Source organism: Panthera tigris, chromosome B3, assembly GCF_018350195.1.
Source record: "Panthera tigris isolate Pti1 chromosome B3, P.tigris_Pti1_mat1.1, whole genome shotgun sequence".
NCBI classification, from domain to species: Eukaryota; Metazoa; Chordata; class Mammalia; order Carnivora; family Felidae; genus Panthera; species Panthera tigris.
The window spans coordinates 102,493,258-102,515,517 of NC_056665.1; the positions used below are offsets into that span (position 1 = coordinate 102,493,258).

Below are 22,260 nucleotides of genomic sequence, written 5' to 3' on the forward strand. Positions count from 1 at the left end.
TTTGACCATGGACACCTTCTTTGATGCAATATCTGTTAGCAAAGGACCCACTTTTGGAAACATAGACTCAAGGCAAGCAACCACTTTATTCCATGGATGGCAAGATGAGGTACAGAGAGGTTAAAGGTCACGTAACTACCTTATAAGCTCCAAAAAGTCAGGGTCCATGTTATTCTCCAGCACTTTTATTTCCCCAGCAATTAATCCAGTACCTGGCACAGAGTAGATGTGCAAAACATTTTTGTGATGAGACATCGACGAATCAATGATAGCATGAACTAGAAGAGAACTCAGATACCTCAACTTTCAGATTTATGATTTTACTATTATATACCTTTCAGCTAAGGGAAATATTTCCAAAAAGACACAGAGAGAATTTCTCCCCACAAGAGTTATGTAGAGACTTTTCCCTTTCAGGTAGGGTTGCCAGATAAAATGCAGGATGCATGCAATATTTGGGACATGCTTATGCCAAAAAATTATTCATCATCTATCTGAAATTCAAATTTAACTGGGTGTCCTACATTTTTATTTGCTAAATCTGGCAACCCTACTCTTAGGGGAACAATATGGAAGCCTTTCTTCTTCCAAAATGTTGCTTGCTAATCACCTTGAAGGGCAATTCATATACAGAGGTGTATTTTACTTTCCAATATATCAAAGGTTCAGTCCTTTTAAGTGGGTCTAGGAAGATAAACCGATTATGTACAACTCCCGTTTCTTTCAAGTTCCTGCTGAGAGGGAAAGCTTTTGTGTAAACAGGGAAGTGGCAGAATGTTTATCTCATCAGCCTGGGCCCCAGCACATGGGAGGGAGCTCCCAGAGAATTCTTCCAGCCACCTGTTGTGATTCAACCAATACGAGAAGTTTGGGGCCAGAGATGACAAGATGCATGTGAAGGAACAGGGAAGACAAACTTCCAAGTCACGAGGCTGTTCGGATTCTGCAGAGGAAGAACACTGGCTAGTACACACCCCAAGCCAGGTTTAGGTTTCCAAAAGGTGATACTTTTAGCCATAAAACTTCTGGAGCCTGGACCAGGTGATTCTTTCATTTTGTGCAGTGCAGACCTGGATGTAGATCAGAAATTATAATGCTTTTAAATGCACTCTTGTTTTTCTTTCATCTTTGTCCTGCCCCACAAAGATGCACTGAGACCTCTCACCAACCATCCATTATTACTTTGCCAGGAGAATCCTGTCCTTAAGATAGTTAAACAACTAAAAAGAGCACTAAACAAACAAACAAACAAACAAACAAACACAAAACCCTCCCTAAAACCTTCCTGCTCTTTATACTGTGAGTGGCTTAGGCAGTTCACTTTGCTTTCATTCTCAGCTTAGTATAAATTATATGTGCTTTTGTAACCCCCAACCTCAACCCGTATGTGTTTAGATAGCTTTGTGCACTTCACTCCTTTATGTGGGTTATTTCTCATGATGCACTGCAGTGATTCTACTTCTGCAGAGAAGGGCAAGGACTTGCTTAAAGTGTTGATTAATTGCGCTTTTGTTCATTGGTTTGCTCATTTTACAAACATTTTAAAAAATGCATACTGTCCAGGAACTGTGTGCATGGCACCGGAGGAACAGATAAAGCACAGTCCATGTCCTCCAGGAGCTGACAGGTTAAACAAATATTTGCAATTCAGTGTGAGAAGTCAATAGAGATGCTGCAAAGAGGGGCTGGCTGAATGATCAACTTCGCCTGTGGGAGGTGGAAGGGGAAGGGAGAGCTGCACAGAGGAGATTTATGAGCTGAATCCTGAAGAATAAATAGGTGTTTTCTAAGTGTAGAGAAGGCAGAATGGGAACAGCATGTGTAAAGGCAAGGAAATACGAAGTGTTAGAGCTTGTTCAGTGAGGGGCACCTGAGTGGCTCAGTCTGGTGAGCATCCGACTTCAACTCAGGTCATGATCTCACTGTTCGTGAGTTCGAGCCCTATATCGGGCTCCCTGCTGTCAGCCTGTCAGCACGGAGCCCACTCTTCAGATCCTCTGTCCCCCTCTCTCTGCCCTTCACCTGCTTGTGCTCTCCCAAAAAAAAAAAAAAAGAAAAAGAAAAAAAAAGAACTTGTTCGGTGAGAGACCTCTACAGCTAAAGCTGATCCATTGGGATCCAGGGAGAAAATAGCATAACTTATTACCTTTATTTTTATGTAAAAGTAAACTTCACTAACATTCAGTGTGTGACTTACAGTTGAGCATATGTAATTTATCAGTAAATATACATTTGGCTGGTTGCATGCCCAAAAACACTTCATCAAAAGGGGGCGCTTGTGATCAAACTAATTTGGCTACCACTACTGGAGTGGTAGAGCTAGGGACTCCGTTCCTGGCCCTCAGCTCCTGCTGCAACAGTGCTAACAAGAGTCTAGGTAATTATGTTTCCTTTAGTTCAGGGTACCTCAAAGTATGGTCAACAAAGACAGAATGCCTAGAGTGCTTGCTAAAAACAGCAAATTCTCAGGCCTATCCTAGGTTGATAGAATCAGCATCAATCAGCAGTAGGACCCAGGAACTTCTAGTTCTTTTTTTTTTTTTTTTAAATTTTTTTAAATGTTTATTCGTTGAGAGAGAGAGAGAGAGAGAGAGAGAGCGAGCATGAGCAGGGGAGGGGCAGAGAGAGGGAGACACAGAATCTGAAGCAGGCTCCAGGCTCTGAGCTGTCACCACAGAGCCCTATGTGGGGCTCAAACTCATGAACCGTGAGATCATGACCTGAGCCAAAGTTGGACCCTTAAACCTACTGAGCCACCCAGGTGCCCCAGGAACTTATAGTTCTAACAGCTCCCCAGGTGATGCTTATTGTCTTAGTCGACTCAAGCTGCTAGAACAAAATACCACAGACTGGATGGCTTCAGCAACAGGAATTTATTTTCTCAGTTTTGGAGTCTGGAAATACCATGGTTAAAGTTCCATTTGGTTCAGTCTCTGCTGAGGGTTCTCTTCCTGGCTTGAAGATGGCTACCTTGTCCTTGTGTCCTCACATGGTGGGGAGAAAGCTCTGGTGTTTCCTCCTCTTCTTATAAGAGCACCTGTTCTACTGGATCAGGGATCCACCCTTATGATCTCATTTAACCTTAATTATCTTTTTAAAGGCCTTATCTGCAGTACAGTCACATGGGTGACTAAGACTTCAACATATGAATTTTGGAGGAATACAGTTCAGTCCATAGCTCTCATGTTAAATAAAGTTTGAGGACCACCGCTCTAGTCTAACCAAGAAAAAAGCAGTACAGTGACAGCTCCTAATATAGGACATTTTGTTCCTGAATCTGAACCCAGAGAAAGGGCCATAGAAATTTGGAATTTTCAGCACTTGTATTGCCTTCCAGACTAGTGCTGTTCAGTAAAAATATATTGGGAGTGACAAATGCAAATTACTATGTAATTAATAATTTTTAGTAGCCACATTGAAACAAAAATCAAACAGGTGAAATTAATTTTAATATTTTAGTTCAGTATATCCAAAATATTATCATTCCCACATAAAATCAATATGTAAGGTTATTAATAAGACACAAGTTTTTGTACTAAATCTTTGAAATTCCCGTGTGCATTATTTTACATGTAGAGCATATCTGAATTCAAATTAGCCAGATTTCAGATGTTCAGTGACCATACGTGGCTAGTGGCTACCATATTGAGTAGTCGGTGCTAGATTATTACAACCTTCAATTCAGTGCTTGAGGCAAAGCAGACAAGGTGTGTTGTAAACATGCTGTGCAAGTAGCATCGTTTCTAAGAGAGACCGTATGATTATGATTAGTCCTGGAACGTTTTTGTTGACAAGACTCTCCTCTAACCAGCAGCTTAAGATGTCAAGTTTCAGCAGAGAACAGAAACTGATGGCTCATCCCAGCAGTTGAAGAAATTGTCACCATTCAATGTTTTGTTTACCATTTACATAAAAAATAGCAAGCTGCCAGAGCTGGCTGATGACTGAGCCAGGCTAACTGGATGATAGTTTGCCCTGAAATGAAAACTGAGCTACAGTTGATTTATTACCCTCAGTTGTCACTTCTCACCGCCACTGAACCTTTCCCAAGACCACAGTTGATGTCACTTCAAAGGATCAGAACTGGATTTCATCTGTGAAGAATGTATTAATCCTACAACCGTCTCTTTCAAACCAAGCAGCATCTGCAGTCAGTATTGGAGGTGGGGAAGGCATATGGAGAAAGTTCTTTGAATTGTATACAATGAAGAGAGCATTAGGCTAATTGTGAGGTTAACTTTATCTGTGTCCCATAAGACCAAGTGGCTCCGGTGCTAAAAGCACGTTATTGGTGCTAAGATGTGTTTTGGGACCCACTAAAGGCCAGATGCTTTCAGTTACTTTAAAGACAACAAATTCTTGTCTTGTTGGAAGAAATTGAGGGTGTTTGGCTAGAAAAGAGAAAGTTTGGTGGGGAGGACATGAGAGCTCACCCTCACATATATATTTGACAGCTTCTGGAAGATGAATTAGACTTACTCTGTATAGTTAAAAAGGGCAGCTAGAACACATTTTTAGCTCAAACTAAAGATAGAGATTGTGACATCATTTATAAGACAGACACCAGACTGTGTTTTCCTAAGGAAACATTTATTGAGTACCTATTTTGGGTCAAGCACTGTCACTTACATTATTTCATTTAAATTTCACAACATTCCTGCAAGGTGGTAAGTATTACCTCGTTCCAAATGTAGTGTCTCCCTGCAACAAGGCCTGATCACAGCAACCAGGGGAGAGGAAGCCATCCGCCCTGTTGCTGAGTACCTGCTGAGTACTCAGCTCTCCTAGCAGGCTTTGTGCCCCAGACAGGAAATCAAATGTAAATGCCATTTGCTTTCTGTGCTGGATTGGAAAAGAGAAAACTTGCGTGTTGTGTACAATGGAACTTGAATCTAATATGAAAGAAACAGTAAAACAACCAGTACAAAATTGCAAAGGTTTTTCTTTAAAACGGTACTTCCCATTCTCATTAATACTGTGTGTCATGTCAGAGTCTTAATTCTCTTCTCTATGTGCATTTTCAAGTTTTTTCTAGCCTGTACAATTCGTGTGTCTATCATCAGTCTTTTTTTTTGTTGAGATATATCTTGTAGTGTCCGTGAAAGGATATGTTCAGAAATGGATGTTGGTTTTTCTTTTGTCCTACCAGCAGAATGGGTTGTGGCTAGAGCTGCCTCCTGTCTCTTGTGGCAGGAAGTAGACAAAAATATCTGTATGTGATACAAGCATATAAAATATTAACTAATATTAGCAAGTACTTACTATGCGACGGGAATTGTTCTAAGGGCTTTATGGGTCTCAACTCATTGTTCTTGACATAGTTCCCATAATGTAGATACTGTTAGTACCCTCACTTTATAGAAGAGGAAATTGAGGCACAGAGAGGTTACATAATTTGTCCAGGGTCACACAAGTAGTAAATGGTAGTCCTGACTAGCAGGTATTCAGACCAGATATTCTATCCCAAGAGACCATAGACACAATAGCTATATTGTCTCTGGGTATGGCATAGCATGATTTTTCTCCTACTCTAGCAGAGAACGAGCATACCCATAAGTACCTAGTGGAGACTAGACTTGCACTGTCCAATGTGGTTATGACACATTGGCTATTGAACACTTGAAATGAAGCTGGTACAAACTGTGATATTCTATAAAAATAAAGTGCATATTGGATTTTGAGGACCTCTTCTGAGAAAAAGAATGCAAAACATCTCTTTTGTAATTATTTCGTATTGATTAAATGTTGAAATGATAATTTAGGTATAATGAGTTAAATAAAATCTACAGTTAGAATTAATTTCACCCTTTTGTGTTACTTCTTAAAATATGGCTTCTAGAAAATTTAAAATAACACATATGGCTTGCCTTTGTCACTGGCATTTCTGTTGGGCAGCGCTGGCCTTGACCTTTTGCTTATTCATTTGTTCACTCATCGTTCATATGTCTTGGCACCTGTGAGGCACAAAGGGTGGGATGTTGCAGTCAACAAGACAGATTTGGCATCTGCTCTCATGTAGCTCAATATTCTGGAAAGGCTGGTGGGTTGGGGGTGAGAACAGACCCTAAGAAATAATTACCTAAGTAGTCAATTAATTATCATCATTACTATTTAAATAGGAGAAGGGATTTGCTATGAAAGAATACACTATGGGCACCTAACCCTTGGGGGCCGTGCAATAAATATTATTCACTCAGCAAATATTTGTCGAGTGAAAGAAATGAATCTGGGGGGATTAAGGAGGCTTCCCTGAGGAAATAACTTCCAGACAGAGTTCCAAGGAATGAGGAGAGAAGTGAAATATTGGGAGCTTCAGCTATATGATTCATAGGCTTTGGCGGGTTCTCCCCTCACATCAGGAATAGACAGCTTTGGTCCAGTTTCATGGCAAGCCATGCCCAAGCATTTTGTGGGGTGCACAGACATGTGGGGACCTGCTCCTTGGCATGGAGAGGAGCAGGACAGGCACTGGAGGTATGTCAGGGAGCCGGGCAGGAGGGGGGCACCTTTGCCTCCCTAGTCTAGCAGCAGGCAGTGCCCAACGCCGCTAGGACCTCAGTTTCTTCCACGTGGTGATGGCTTCTGTTGCTTCCTCTCTTGTTCCTCTTCGCCTCCATGGCGAGTTTTGCCTCCGCAGCATTTCCCTTTATTGCACAATCCATTCGACAGGTTTTTATTTTGTTGTTGTTGCTGCCCAGTATAAATGAGACCTCCAGTAGGGAGAATGACTTTTAAATCTTTTGTGACCCTGGAGTACAAAATGTTCCCAATTTCTTCCCCTGAGCAGTCTCCATTTCCGTGGCAAGCTACAAAGAGCGCTTATTTTTGTTGATAACAGTGTAGCTTCGAGGGGAGAGGGAAGGAACCTGCGCTTGGAGGCTGGGTGGCGGAAGTCTGCTGCCTTTAACTTGCCCAAAGGAGGAGAGAGCTGGGAGCAGGGCTGGGGGCAGCGTGGGAGGAATGCTGGGCACTTGCCCTTGGGCTTCAGGTTGTGTGGAACCTCGCCCCCTGCGCAGCCCCTAGGGAGTTGATTCTTGGAGGCGTCTGCTTCAGTTCTCTGCACACCTAGTCCCTGGTTGCCAAGTTACCCAGTGAGCCGGAAAACAATAAAACCACCATAAACCCAGCTGGGGGTGATTTTGTTGGGTTCTGAGCTTGTGTACCTTGCCTGGATCTTATATTGGGCTTGAACACAAAGAGGGCTAGCCCAGGGTGGGTAACAGTTCCAACAGAGAAATTATGCACTGTGCCCTCAACATGCTGGGCACCCAACAAATATTTGTTAAACCAACAAATAAAAATTTGCAGTAAGGCATATCGTTTTAGTTAATTTGCTACACATGTACTACCTGGGTGGGAAGTCAAGCCAGCAAAGCATTATGATGTGGTTTGGTAAACATTGTGTATTGTAGCTTTATTCTGATTGTCATAAAAATCCATCTGGGTCTCAATGGGGCCAGTTGTTTCTGCAGGCTCTTCCTATTCAGAGTCTGCGATTCTTCGAAAGATGCTTGGCCAGGGCCAGGCTTCTGATCTGAAGGGGAGGGTTATATTCAGGTGATATGTGTCTGCCTATGGTGACTACTCCTTCTTTGCCGCAGGATGTCTTAACTTCAGCACTGTTGTCGTTGGGGCTGGATCCTTCTTTGTAGTGAGGCCATCCTGTGCAGCGTAGGATGTTTCAGAGTCACTGGCCTCCTAAATGCCAGTAGCAGCTCCCCATCTGACCCACGTGATGAAAAGCAAGATGCTTCCTGACATCGTCCAGTGCCGTCGGGGAGGCAAAATTGCTCTTGCCTGCGAACCACTGTTGTATGGGAGTAAAGGGGCACAGCACTGCAGACTGTATGAAGAAGCCCATTATGCAGAAAGCAGTCTCTGCTGGAATATATCCTCCAGTATTCAGGTTTTGTGGATTTATTTTCCCAAAGCATTTTATGGCACACATGAAAATCGCCTGACCTCTCTTAGTCCTCACTGACTACGGTGGAGGGGATGGGGGTGGGGGTGGAGGGCCCCTGAAGCACAGTGAGTTCTAGGGGTGGTTAACACAGGTGATGTCTGCCTGCTGTGTCATCCTTCTATCCACACCCCCTCCTCTGTTCCTTGTGTATGGTAGTGTATACTAATGTACAGTAAAACCGTCTGGGAAGCTTTCCCAAAAGTAACGTGCCTGGCTCCACGGCCAGGATTCTGACTGGGTGTCCATGTCAGGTGATTCAGCTGTGCAGCCAGGGCTGGGAGCCTTTGGCGTGGCAGAGAGCATGGTCTTTGGGACTTCTTTGAGTTTACTGTTGATGAAACCAGGGATAATTAATAGCTTCCTTGTTTGGTGCCAAGTAAAGGAGGTAACACTGTAAGGAAAGTCTCATTGTGAGGTGCATAGTAAGTGCTCAATAAATGCCCTTTCCTTTCTGGCCTACTTTCCCTGATCTACTTTTTTTCTCCCAGTGTTTTTCCCACTGGGTCCCAGACAGATCTCAGGCCAGTCTGGTGTCTATCCCCATGTGGCTGATGTGAGGTCACCACGCAACTCACTATGGAGCCACTTTAGCTCCCTGCACCTGGAAAGAAGCAGTTTCTGCACATTTTGGAGGCACTAGGCCATGGCAGGGCTCCCACGGCTTTGCCAGTATATTCCTAGAGAAGGTGGTCAGAGAAGTCAGCAGTGAGCTACCAGGTGGTACCTGGTCACATTCCTGACCAGGACTGTGTCTTAATGACAACCTGCTATGTTTTTGTTTGTTTTTGAATGGGGAGGTGGGGGCTGTGGCAGACCCTGTGTGCTTAGTAAGTCTGAGTCACAGGGGTCAGCACAAAGGAGAGATTCCATTTATTGTTTCATTCATTTACCCGCTTAAATTACTGCCTTTTTAAAGGACCCCTTGTAGGTGCAGGCCCCCAGAATTGGAACAATTCCTTGGTTATGTTGAACTAGAAAAGTGATAAATACCCTTGGAAAGAATGTTCTTGGGTATGTTCATTGGCCCCCCTGGAAGCTACTGACCAGCCACAATGTTTCATCAAGAGCCAGGGGTCCCTGTGAACCTATCTGTGCCTGAGCTTTTAGAAAACTCCATCATTTTATCAGGAAGAAATTAGTTGCAACAGATGTAATAGCAGGGATTGGAGTAGCCTCGTAAATGAGTACGAAAGTTATACCCTCACCACATTATTTACCCTATTAATTCTCTCCCCTTGGAATGTATTGCTTATAAAAACATGAGATGAATGTTTTTCAGTGGTTTGCCAGAAAAAGGTAACCCTGGGCAGATGATTTGTAACCAGAAACTCTGGATAGATTCTTTGACCCTGCCTAAGAAACCCACTAAGGACATTTTACTAGACCAGTGGTTCTCAATCAGGAGTGATTTTGTCCCTCAGGGAACATTTGGAAATACCTGGAAACATTTTTTGGTTGTCACATTAGGGGAGGATGCTGCTGGCATCTAGTGAGTAGAGGCCATGAATGCTGTTAACTACCCTACGAGGCACGGGATAGGCCTCTCCAACAAAGAATTATCCAGTTCAAAATGTCAGTAGCATCAGGGTTGAGAAACCCTGTGTTAGAAAAACCAGTGTCCAGTGCTGCCTCTGTGCTGGTACTGGGATGTGAGGTCCAGCTCTCACCTACTGAAATAGCTTGCTTAGCTTGGTGATGGTCATGGTTAGGTCTGGGTACACTGTGGCCAAGCAGTGATGGTGACAACAGTATTCATGACTATTTCATTAATACCTACTCTATGCCAGGCCAGAGCTGGGCCCCTTACAGACATTATCTTACTGAATTCTCATCATAGTCCTGGATCATGTAGATGAGGGCATAGATTCTCAGATAAGTGAAATTGCCTGGCCAAGTCTACCCAACTACCAAGTAAAGGAATCAGGGTTTGTACCCAAGTCTTTTTACTCCAAAACCAAGGTTGCTTGTTCCAGAGAAAACCAAGGGGAATGGCCGTGGTTAAGCATCTGGATTCTTTCATTCAGCTTTGGGATAATAGATTTTGCCCATGATTTGGTTTTTCCTTCCTTTGGGTAACATGCAGTTGGATTAAATCTTCACCTTTGTAACTTTTTAACTCTACCTTGATAACTTTTTTGTGAGTAGTGCTTTTGTTCAGTACCCTTTCGTAAGTAAGCCATCTCGTCACACAGTAGACAGAGTGACTTGTTTGAATTTCTCAATACATGGCCCTATAGCCCCTGAATCCCACTAACAGTTTGGGGGGGTATACCTCACCTGGTGGGAGGTCCTCAGTGGTAGATTGTCCAGTGAGCAAGGCCTGTCAGATTCCCTCTCTGGGGAAAATATGAATTAGGAGTCACAGGGAACAGGGAACACTCAGATCAAAGATCCTGTCAGCCCAGGGACTGAGATGAGCATAAAGGTAACACTGTATTTTCCAGGTGAAGGAATTGAAAGATGAAAGTTGCTCAGTGAGGGTTAAGATTCACATTCATGGTAGAACCTGGGGAGTCTGGATGTGCCATTTCCTGCCTTGATTATCTGTGGTGTTGGCTGCTTTGGGGTAGACAAAAGGGGGCCCCTGCCCTGGCAATTTGCACTAAGAGGCACAGCTATTAGAAAAGGCTCCAACAGGACTTGTTTTCTGACATGCTCTTTGCTTGAAAGTCTCCTACTACAAGTGGGAATTTGGACTTCACAAAGAACAGTGCAAGTGTAAAATCCACTCTTTAAAGCCCAGCTTGAAGCAGGCCCTAGGCAAGGTTGTAATGTCTGTGAAGTGGCTTTCTAGTTCCACGAAGGCCTTTTTTTCTCTGTTCTTCCTTCTATTCCCCTAGCTCCACAGCTACTTTTCCCCTTTACAAAATTTCCCTATGTGGGAAAGTGAAAAGCGACTGTTAACATATTACTAAGTGAAAGAAGCCAGTCAGAGAAGGCTACATGCTATATGATCCCACTCTGTGACATTCTGGGAAAGGCAAAACTGTGGAGACAGAAAAAGATCAGAGGTTGCAAGGGGGTTGGGGCGTAGAGGGAAGAGACGAGTAACCAGAACACAGGATTTTTAGGGCAGTGAAGATACTCTGTGTGATACTGTAATGATGGATACATGTCATTATATGTTTGTCCAAGCTCATAGACGGTATAACACCAAGAGTGAATCCTAATGTGAACTAGGGACTTTGGGTGACAATGAGGTGTCCCTGTAGGCTTATCAGTTGTAACACATGTTTCACTCTGTGAGGGATGTTGATAATACGGGAAGCTATGGCTGTGTGGGGATAGAGGCCATAAGGGAAGTCTCTGTACCTTGCTCTCAATTTTGCTATGAACTGAAAACTGCTTTTAGAAAGCCTTAAAAAATAACCCAAACCAAACAGAAACAAACAAAATGACTGTTAAGACAGAGTGTTATGTATATTCCTAAATAATGTTCCCTTTTGGGCACATATACCCTTTAAACCAAAGAAGAGTTGCAATTGTATATCAGAAAGAACTGTGCGTCACAATAAAAATAGTCAGTATTCAGCACCTTCTATGTACCTGGCAACTATGGTCGACATTGTGGTTTCCTGATTCAGCAATCATTCCACACTATCCTCTCCTTGCTAGCAGAGCCTTGATATCCAGTTACCCCCAACCCTGGTGTGTTCCAGGAAGGCGACTGCCTCAGTATCAGGATGTGCATGTTCCTTAGGTCTAAGCAGATCATGCTACTTGGATTCTTGTTGCCAGGGATTCATTTAGACATGGAACACAGCACACACCTGGTCAATGAGACATAGGGGGCTTCTAGGAAAGGGTTTCTTCCTTGATATAAAGAGTTTTTTAGGGGAGAATCTGCCTTCCCACTCTCCTGCTGGTTTTTGTTGCATGAGGTAGTGTTGCTTGGAGTTACCTTCCGCCATATTGCATTCGTCAGGGAGACACATGGCAGACGGCACAGCAGAATGATGGAGAACATGAACCCTTGATGACATAAAAAACTGCTCAACCAGCTTTAGAACAGCCCCATTTCTGAACTTACTATAATTCCTTATTGTTTTATTATGATACTTTTATTTTGGTCTTAGTTATTTAAAGCTGAAAGCATCCTAATGGATGCTGTGCTAACTGCTTTAGGCAGATCATCTCAATTGATTCTCACTTTATATTGATGAGAAAATTAGGGAACTTAGATAGCTTTCTCCAAATTGCCCAAGCATCACCTGGGACCTCAGATATAGATGCCTGCTTTCAAAGAGCCCGGCTCTCACCCACTGTGGTCAAAAATATTGTTTCTTGCTTCTACCTTCCTCTGGGACCTTAAGTAAGTACCTTAACCTTGCTGAGCTTCAGTTTTCTCATCTGTGAAGAAAGACAGTACTGAATGGCCTCAAATGCCCCCTCCCCCCAATTCTAAAATTCTAGGAATACAATTCCAACTCTAAAATTCTTGCTCCCAGTCCAGGCACCACAGGGCAAGAATGGAGGCCTATATTTTGCTGGCTTCTTGAATGCAGACAGGAAAATACAGCTCTGGATAACATAAACAAAAATGAGGCTTGTTGTAACATATCAGGTGGATCACAGCGAAGTTAATGCCCTTGGAATACCCTGATGAGGAAGTCACTGCCACCCCCAAGGCTGCCCAGTGGTTCTGTAGCCAGCACCTGTGCTACGACCTTGTTGGACACAGGAGGTCCTTGCCTGTGGTCTCAGAATGAATCCTAGACTGTTCTCAGTTCTTCACTTGCTTCAGGGTAAAATTGCAGATGGAAGCATTTAGGTCAGACAGACTTAAATTGTGTGTCCTGGTAGCCAGGGGCAAGGATCCAAGCCCAGGTGGGGTTCCCCCAGAAGCAACCCCCCAAAAAGGGTTTAAGTGCAAGTGGTTTGTTTGGGGGTGGTCCAAGGAAGGATTGGCAGGTGAGTGGGAAAGTCAGGCAGGGAAGAAAATGCATCAATAAAGGATGTGTTACCAAGCAACTTACCCCTGTGGGCAGCTTAGGCTAACCCTGTTGGAGAGTTCTGGGAGACAGTGTAGACCGTGCACCTCAAAATCATCCCACTGATGGACAAAGGAGCCAGGGTATTTACCATCAGCTCTCAGCAGTCATTGGTTGAGGGCTGTGGCAAGGTGGGAGGTGCACTGGACATTCCCTGGCACTGCCTGCTTGGCCTGCATCCTGTGTGAGCAAAGTGGGAGTCAGGGAAAGCCCCTAGGCAATGAGCCTGAGGAGCTGGCAGTTGGAGTCCCATGATGCCCAAGCACCTGGCACTTGCTACCTCTCACCAGCATTTCCACAAACACAGGAAGAAAGTTCAGAAGGTAGGCAACCAACACGACATCTGTCATGGGATCCTCGTGAAATCATGTCAGATAGGCAGCCACACTGTGCCCTGTGGGGGCCCTATCTCCCGCACAGACCCACGTCCTCTGGGTGCCCCCAGCCCCCTTGTTAGAAACGTAGCCAGTGCAGGCTCTGGTGTCTCATGGCTTCCCACTTGTCATTCTGTCTCTTATGCAACCTTAAGCTTTTTGAGGGCAGATACCGTCTTTGACGTTTTTTTACTCCCTCTTCTCTTACCAGTTGCATTCTTTACAATGCCAGGTATTAGCAGCCACTAATATGTTTAAAAATTGAACTCAATGCTTTTATAAATACTATTGTTAGTAGTCTGTATAGCTTGTTGGAAAACTAGAATCATAACTATGTGGCAGGACCCTGTAAGTTACATAGAACACACCTTTTCTACACCAGAACCCCTTCTATAGCATCCCACAACTAGTAGGCACAGCTCTTATCCTGACTTTCTGGGGCCATTTGGTGGCATGGTGGAATGGGGTTCTACAGTCAGCCTGCCTGCTTTTGAATCCTGACTGGGCCTTTTTGCTCTATATGTGGCCTTGGCCGAGTTAGGTAATAGTCTGGAGCCTTAGTTTTCTTTTCTACACAATGGGAATAATGATAGTGTCTCCTTACATAGGGTTGTACAGATTAAATGGAAAAATGGATATAAATATAAGTACATACACACATAACATATATACATATATTATGTATCTATATCTGTACCTATATAAATAATGATATTTAGCACAGAGTCTGCAAATAGCAAACACTGCATTGGGGTATCTGTTATTGTTATTCCAGAAACAGATGATTCAGTCTCCCTGAAGATGGACTTCTTCATTTGGGAGCAGCTGCTATTGTCAGCAAGTACTTCAATATGTCAAATCTGGATCTTTTGTCCTCTAACTTCCATGCAAAGGTGCAGTATTGAAACTATTTTATAAATTCCATTCTCCTAAAGAAGTGATTTTTAAACGTGCCTTGATCTTGTTTTGCCTTCTCAAACTAGAGAGGATAATTCTTTTTCATTTTCATGATTTGCTGTCAAATAAGAGAGGCACATTGCCACTCCTAGGTCAGTATTTCCTAAAATGTCTTCTGAAAACTCAACTCTCCAGAGGAAAAAGCCTCTCCTTCAAGTCCCAATGCCCATTTGTACAGTAAAGCCTCTGAGAAGTCCTGTAATAAATCGTTCCCCAAATTCAGTTGTCATGGAATCTTTCTATCATGTGATATTTATTAGTATCCCTGAAATTTCCTGGCACACATTTTGATTTGTCTGACCTCTTTGCTACAAGGCTTTTGGTATTGGGCAACAATACTACAGATACTGAAAATAAGTCCTTTATTTTCACAAAAAAATAATTTAATAAAATTTTGCAGTTAAAAACTTCTTTTCCTACCTCTTCCTTTTGCTTTTTTCAGAAGGACATCTTACATTGTCTGCAAAACTGGAAAGACATGGACAGGAAGGCAAAAGAGCCTCCTCTCTCTGAGCCTGCTCTTTCTGGACCTGCTCTCTCTGGATCTGCTGTCTGTGAGCCTGCTGTCTCTGGACCTGCTCTCTCTGATCCTGCTCTTTCTGGACCTGCTCTGCCCCTTCCTCTCACCTGCAAAGCTACTCCTCCCTCCTTCTTGAAGATCAGTTGCTCCTACCACAGCAGCAGATCAAGAAACAGTTCTACAGGGAGAAAAACTTGTTGCCCCCCCCTTTTTTTGCACTATCCTTGGAAGGCAGGTTTCCCACTAGTGAGCATGAAAAATTAAACCTGAAAAGGAGGGCATATTTTCAGCAGCACCTTTTCTTCAAACTCTTCCTAATGCTTCTAAAAACTGACTCTGAAGAAGAATGCTGCTCCACTCAGGAAATGAGTAACTGGGCTCCTCACCGAAGGCTGAAGTTGAGGAAAAGGTCATTCCATGATTTGAATGACAATGGCTCTTTCTTATTGTTTGTTCCCTCATAGGGGCAGGCCACACTCCTTTTGCAGGCAAGCTGGGTAATTAGGTTTGAGGGACAGTGCCTGAGAGAAGGACTGAGCCATAGGACCTCAGCACTGGATCAGCATCAAGCCCAGATTTTCCATCTTACAAATGAAGCAGTTATGGTCCAGAGAGGTTAAGTGTTTTGACCCAAGTCACACAGCAGAGATAGTTTCTTCCTCCTGCTTTAATGATACCTTTTTTTTTTTGCTTTCCTTCCTGCTCTTTTGTGTGTGTGGATTGTGGGGAGGAGAGAGGGCATATGGCTTCACAAATCTGATTTTTACCTTTCCCATTTGCAGCCAAGAAAGATATTGCTGGGCTTAAGGTCTTTCTCATTCATTCAATAAATATTTATTTAAGTGCTTACTGGGTGTTAGGCATTGTGCCAGGACATTCTTCCACTGTGTCTGTTAAACAAACATGATTTATTTCCCTCTGAAGCTGGTAGAATGAGGCCCTAGGCCAGTTGTTGTATGCACACAAAAAATTTTGTAATTTCTGGTTCCTCGCACCAGATACTTTGGCCCCCATCATTGAAGAACCCCACTGTTGTTATTTAGCCCCTTGGTATCTCTTGAATGAAGTTGGTTCATATCTGAGCTCCTCAGGCATGGAGCTTCACAGGCCTGCAGAGTCTTTCCTTGCAGGGGACAAGGGGTGGTCCTCTTCCTTAAAGATGGGGGGAGTATGGGCTGGTCTGAGGGTGGTGCCCTTGTGCCAGCCCCCCATCGCCACAGTGTGAAGGACCTGGCTAAGTTGAATTGGGGTGTCCCCCAAATCTTTCCAGACTCCCAGAGGTGAGCAGAATGATGCCAGGAGGAGGGCAAGGGAAGGAAGGTGCATACTCCGGCTTGTGGGTGGGCTCAGATCCTGCCCGGGAGCTGTTAAGACTTAAATTCAACAATTATTTCCTGAGTGCCTTTTCTTTGCCTGTCACAAGTCTAGGTGCTTGCATAAAGCCATGCATAAAATAGGCAAAGCTCTCTGCCCTTGTGGAATTCTCATATGAACATGGAATGTACATATGAGTGCGGAATGTTCAATGAGTGTGGAATGTATATGAACATGTATGTACATACGTACGTGGAGTGTTCATACAAGTGTGGAATGTACATATGGCAGCTTGCTATGGCTTTACTAATAACTCAGTCCAGCTCAGTCCAGAGGAAAAATGAGGCACAGGACAGGCCCTGGAGCCTGCTTACCAGGGTGGAGTAAGGGAGAGCCAATGAGGGTTTCCAAGGAATACTGTATTCACCTCCCCACTGACTTTTGCTATGTTCTCAACATAAGCATGACTTGCCAGTGTCTTGCCTTTTAATTGAGAACTCTTGTCTCCTGATAGCAGCAGGAGGGAGGGCCAGCCCACTCACAGCACCTTACCTTCATCATCCCACCTATAGATGGGGCTCTTTGGTGATTGAGATCAATGTGTCAAATTTGTTTGTGCCATCAATATGATGAAAAGAGCTTAGAAGGATGCTCCTATAACATTCTAGAACTCAGAAGTATTAAAGACCAACATTTCTCTGCCTGATCAAGTCAGAAGACAGAAGAAGCTTTCCATTAGAATGGAAGCTTGGTTCCATTAGAGCCAAGATTTTTAAAGTATGGTCTTTGGACCAGAAGCCTCAGCATCAACTAGTGTATTAGTTGTATACTGTTGCTTAACAAATTACCCCCAAACTTAGTGGCTTAAAACAGCAAGCATGTATTATCCTAGTTTCTGTGGGTCTGGCATCTGGATGTGGCTTAGCTGGGAGCCCCAAGCTCAGGATCTCTGATGAGGTTGCAGCAAAGCTGTCAGCACAGGCTGTGGTCTCATCTGAAGGCTTGACTCAGTTTGGGGGCAAATCCACTTTCACAGCTCACTCATGTGGTTGTTGTTGGGCCTCAGTCTTTCTCCACATGAGCCTCCTCATAGGCATTTTCATAACATGACAGCTGGCTTCTCCCAGGGTAAGCAGTCCAACAGAGAGAGATCACCCAAGATGGACGTCTTTATATAACCTGAACTTGGAATTGGCATCCCATCACTTTTGCCATATTCTGTGCTTTAGAAGTGAATAGATAAGTTCAGCTTACACTCAGTGGAGATGGATTGCATGCCATCTGAGAGGCTGTCTGCCACCCCTGGGAACTTGTAGAAAAACAAATTGTCAGACTCCATTCCAGACCTACTGAATCAGAGACTCTGTAGGTCCCAAGAGTATGTGTTTCTTTTAAAAGGTTATTTATTTATTTTGAGAGAGAGAGAGAGCGAGCAAACATGAGCGAGTGGGGGAGGAGCAGAGAGGGAGAGAGAATCCCAAGCAGGCTGCACACTGTCAACACAGAGCCTGATGCAGGGCTCAAACCCATAAGCTGCAAGATCATGACTTGAGTCAGACGCTTGACTAACTGAGCCACCCAGGCTCCCTAAGAGTATGTGTTTTAATGAGACTTCCAGGTGATTCTGATACATGTTAAGGTGGTAACCATTGTCTTAGAGTAGAGGTTGGCAAACTTCACTATATATAGGCTTTGTGGTTGCTACTGTCTCTGTCCCAACGACTCAGATTGGCCACATAGTGGGAAGGTAGTCATAGGAAATATGTAAATAAATGGATGTGGTTGTGTCCCAGTAAAACTTTTTTACAAAAACAAACTGCCTTTGTTCAGGCTGCTATAACAAAATACCATAGACTAGGTGACTTAAACAAAAATTTATTTCTCACAGTTCTGCAGTCTGAGAAGTCCAATATCAAGGTATTGGTTGATTCAGTTCCTGGTGAGGGTCCTCTTCCTGACTGCAGACACCCACCCTCTCATGTTCTCACTGGTGAAGGGAGAGAGATCTGGTGTCTTCCCTTTTATATAAGATTCCCATCATTGTGACCTAATTTAACCCTAGTTACCTCCCAAAGGCCCATCACATTGGGGATTAGGGTTTCAGCATATGAATTTGGGGAGGGCACAAACATTTAGTCCACAGCACAGGCAGTGGGTGGGATTTGGCTTCCCAGGCTGTAATTTGTCCACCCATGCCTGAGAGTAGCAGAGACATTTTGTGTGATCAGAATCGGAGGGAGTTATTTTCATGTTTCTGTTTTTATCAGGCAAAACTGTTTCCTCTCCTTCTTTCCAGGCTAGTCTGAAATAATACTGACTCTCCAGTTCCTGAGTTATTACCAAGACTCACAATAAAACATGTGCATATGCTTGAGTCTTCTGATCCTATTTTTTATGGCTCCTCAGTGAGTCACGAGCTCTTTGAGATAATATAAGATAGAGGTTAGGAGGTTAGGAACATGGGCTTTGGACAGACAGATGTGCATTTGAAATCTGATTCTACTTGCCCTATGAATATGGTAAGTTACTTTGCCTCTCTGTGCCTCAGTTTTCCCATCTGTGAAATAGGACAGTAATAGCACACACCCCCATACTATTTTTGAAAGGAGTTGCTTTGATTACCTACTATAAACTCCCCCCAAATTTAGTAGCTTAAAACAACAGCTAGGCAGGTCTTTTGCTTCATTGGTGTCATTTGGGGCTGCAGTCATCTGTATGCTGGACTGGGTTACATCCAAGACAGTTTCCTCTGTCACTCACATGGCTGCCAGTTGGTGCTGGCTGTTGGATGGAAGCTCCTCTGGGGCTGTCACTGAAGTACCTTGGTTGTCTTCCATATTGCCTCTTGGTGTGGTTTGGTGTTCTCGCAGCATAGCATGGTGGCTGGATTCCAAAGGAGAACATTCCAAGTGCACACAGATCCCAGAAGCTACACAGCATCACTTCTGAAACAAATCATAAGACCGTCTCTGTTTCAAGAGTAAGAGGGCAAAAAATTTGCAGCCATTTTTAAGCCACTGTAGGAGTAAATGAAATTAATCACAAGAAGTGCTTGTCATGGAGTCTGGGCTACAGCAGACAGTAAATATTGAGGACTTATATTAGAAAGCAGAAACTCTTCTTGCCTGGCTCTTTGTGTCCTGTCTGTGACGGCTTACTGTTTGTCACGTACCTTTTATTGCTTAACCAGTGGTTTTTGAGGGCTTGCTGGTTGTTTCTGGGAGGTCACAAGTAGGATTCCTCTCCTCTGTATGCTCTTAAATGATTTGGTTTGTTTTCTACTCAGTTCTCACAACTCTTTAGTTTCCAGAGGTCTGTAGGCCTAGAACTCTCCGGTCATGAGCCACGTGATCTTCAACCAGCTAGGAAGAAGAGAGGTAGGAAGGTCTAGGAGGATGCTCTTAGGTGATTTGATTGGCTCAAGGGTCTTGTCCCTTCTTAGCTGCTGAGATAGAGATTCTTAGCCACAGAAAAGGATGTAGCCTGTGGGTTGACAGAGGGTTAAAGAGAACTTCAGAGAGGGGCACCTGGTGGCTCAGTCTGTTAAGCATTTGGCTTAGGTCACAATTTCAGGGTCATGAGATCAAGCCCCATGTCAGGCTTTGCACTGACAGCCCAGGGCCTGCTTGGGATTCTCTCTCTCTCTCTCTCTCTCTCTCTCTGCCCCTCCCCTATTGGCATGTTCTCTCTCTCTCTCTCTCTCTCTCTCTCTCTCAAAATAAATAAATTTAAAAAAATTAAAAAAAAAGAACTTTAGAGAGAAGTGCCCCTCATACTAATCTTCCTTATTGGAGCCCCTTGTGGAATCTGTCCCTTTGTTAGGAGCCAGTGAGGAGGGGGCACAGGGCAATGCTGATTATTCAGTTCACACTAGGGTGTGTCCTTTGGAGAATGAGCGGCCCCCAAATTTCACAACCAAAGAAAAATAGGGTTGTATTTGGAAAGTAATAGCTGTAAAAAAGGGTCTGGGCAAAGTAACATGAGTTAAGGGGCAGGATGAATGTAGTAGGGACTGGTGAGGACTAGGGCAAAATGGAAAGTGAAGGCTCCATTACAGGGGGTAGCCACTCTGCGTCCTCAGTTGTGGTCAAATTGGCAATTGTTGCTACATCTTCACAGTTTTGAAGAAGATACTGAAATCTAGACTTCTAATTGAAATTTCCCATTTATAAAATGTTGGCAACTAATTTAAAAATTTTAAAGGCACTTTGATGGCCCATTGAAACACACACACAGACAGACACACTTGTGGGCAAAGTGCCTCTGGCAGAGGATCTGTAGGAGATACACTGAGCGACATTTCCCCTTATTGGTTTAGCTTGAGGGCCATATCACAGAAGAATTAGAAGAAGGGCAAGGAGACATTGGCTGTTTATGGAATGTTATGGGGCAAAATAGTTCTGAAAAAAATACTACACACTTTTATCCTTACTTATTTAGTCACAAGTATTAATAATGTCACCTTGTGTGAGAACTGACCTCTCAGGAAATGATGAAACTAAGTTTCGATGAGCTTTATATAGAAGAGCAAAGAAATGGCCATGTCTTCTCAACTGGCTGTTCTAGGGTAAAGGTGTTATTCCTATTTTAAAGAGGAGGAAATAATCATTCACTGAGGTTCCTTTGCAAACCGAAATCCCAAAGAAATACAGTTCTTGAACTGAGACAGTACTAAAAATATCTGTGCTCGAATCCAGGTTAATCTATATGAGTAAAAGAGAAATAATTATCTTAACTGGTAAACATGGGAAAGCAAGGTATTTAGGTTAGACACAAGGAAGTACTTAAAGAGTAAGAAGACTTAAAGGCACTGGAACAACAGAGAGAAGCTCAAAGTTTGTTTGTTTGCTAATCTAGAGTTCCTAAAAGGGGGAGTTAATCGCTTTCTGCCTGATATGCTCCGGCAATCAATCCTGCTCAGAAAGGGGCTGGGTGAAAGAGGCACCGTTTGAATCCTTTTTTATCCTGTGATTTCTTTTTGGACCCAGCAAACAAAAGACCCCCAATTTACTAACTCACCCAAATGATTTACCAGCTATGTCTTCCCCTAGGAGGTAAACAGGCAATAAAATAAATGAAATTCCTATTCTTTATTACTTGACCCCCATAAATCATCATCCACTCTGGGTGAGCGCTTATCTCTAAGGCATCGCACAATATTTAAAATGCTATCTCCTTTATTATGAATAAAATAGAAGGAATGAGCAAAAATCCCAGTGATGATATATCTTCATGCAAGGACAATTCTGCAAGCAATAACTGTTAAATTTCAGAAAATTGGGAGATCTTCTGTGTGTGTGTTTGTGTGTGTATTGTGTGTGTGTCTGTGTAGTGGGGATTCTTAGGGGCTTCTCAGTTTCCTCCATTCTGTTCCAAACCCCAAACCTTTCCTAGGATGAGATTCACTTTTGGAACTTTGGGTCCTCACAGAGCAACGCATAGATAAAATCATACGGGATATTACTTTCCATTTTTGGTTACTTATGAAGTCTATCTTGAACTAAAAGCTTATCATGCCAAAATAGGGGGCTTTTGTGCGGTGCTGGTGAGCAGGCGGGTGCTATCCTGTCACCATGACAACAAGCATTTGCATTACAGCAGGCTCCTCAGACCACATTACAGTCACGTGTCCCGGAGGGACCCCTTTGAAGCCCTTGTAATCTTTTCCCTAAGCGTGATTGTTAACATCTTCTGAACATAATCATTAACCATGTTCCGTAACAGATAATTACCTACTGTAGTTAGCATTTTCTATCCCTGAGTGCTCTGTGGGATTCACAGAATGCAAGACCTACTGTACTGTTATTTTACCTAGCCAAGTAAAATAGAGCCATTTGGCTTCTTGAAATCTGGGAAAGTTTGCATTTCACACAAAAATATTGTGCTGACCTGGACATTGTGTGTATCTGTCACATGCCCCAGGGTGTTCTTCATCCTTGTCTTTGAATCCCCCTTGCAGGCAGCTTTCAAAATGCCACAGGCCCCCTTCTGTCTGTGTCTGCTCTTTTCCCCTTAATGTCTGTTCACTTACGGAACTTCTAGTGCCAGTTTGTTTTTATTTCAGATTTATTGCACTCACTTGCCAGGATATATGGGGGTTTTTTCCTGTTTATAGAAGTTTTCCCTATAGATTTCTCTTTA

General features: G+C 43.4%; 1 long non-coding RNA gene across 1 annotated transcript; it reads right to left on the bottom strand.

Moving 5' to 3' along the window:
• Positions 1–18,022: 18,022 nt before the first annotated feature.
• LOC122239272 lies at positions 18,023–19,596 on the bottom strand. The gene is made up of 3 exons (XR_006218218.1): positions 19,292–19,596; positions 18,880–19,064; positions 18,023–18,106 (listed from the first exon to the last, which is right to left on the bottom strand). It is a non-coding gene; the product is annotated as an uncharacterized LOC122239272 (long non-coding RNA).
• Between the last annotated feature and the right edge of the window lie 2,664 nt (positions 19,597–22,260).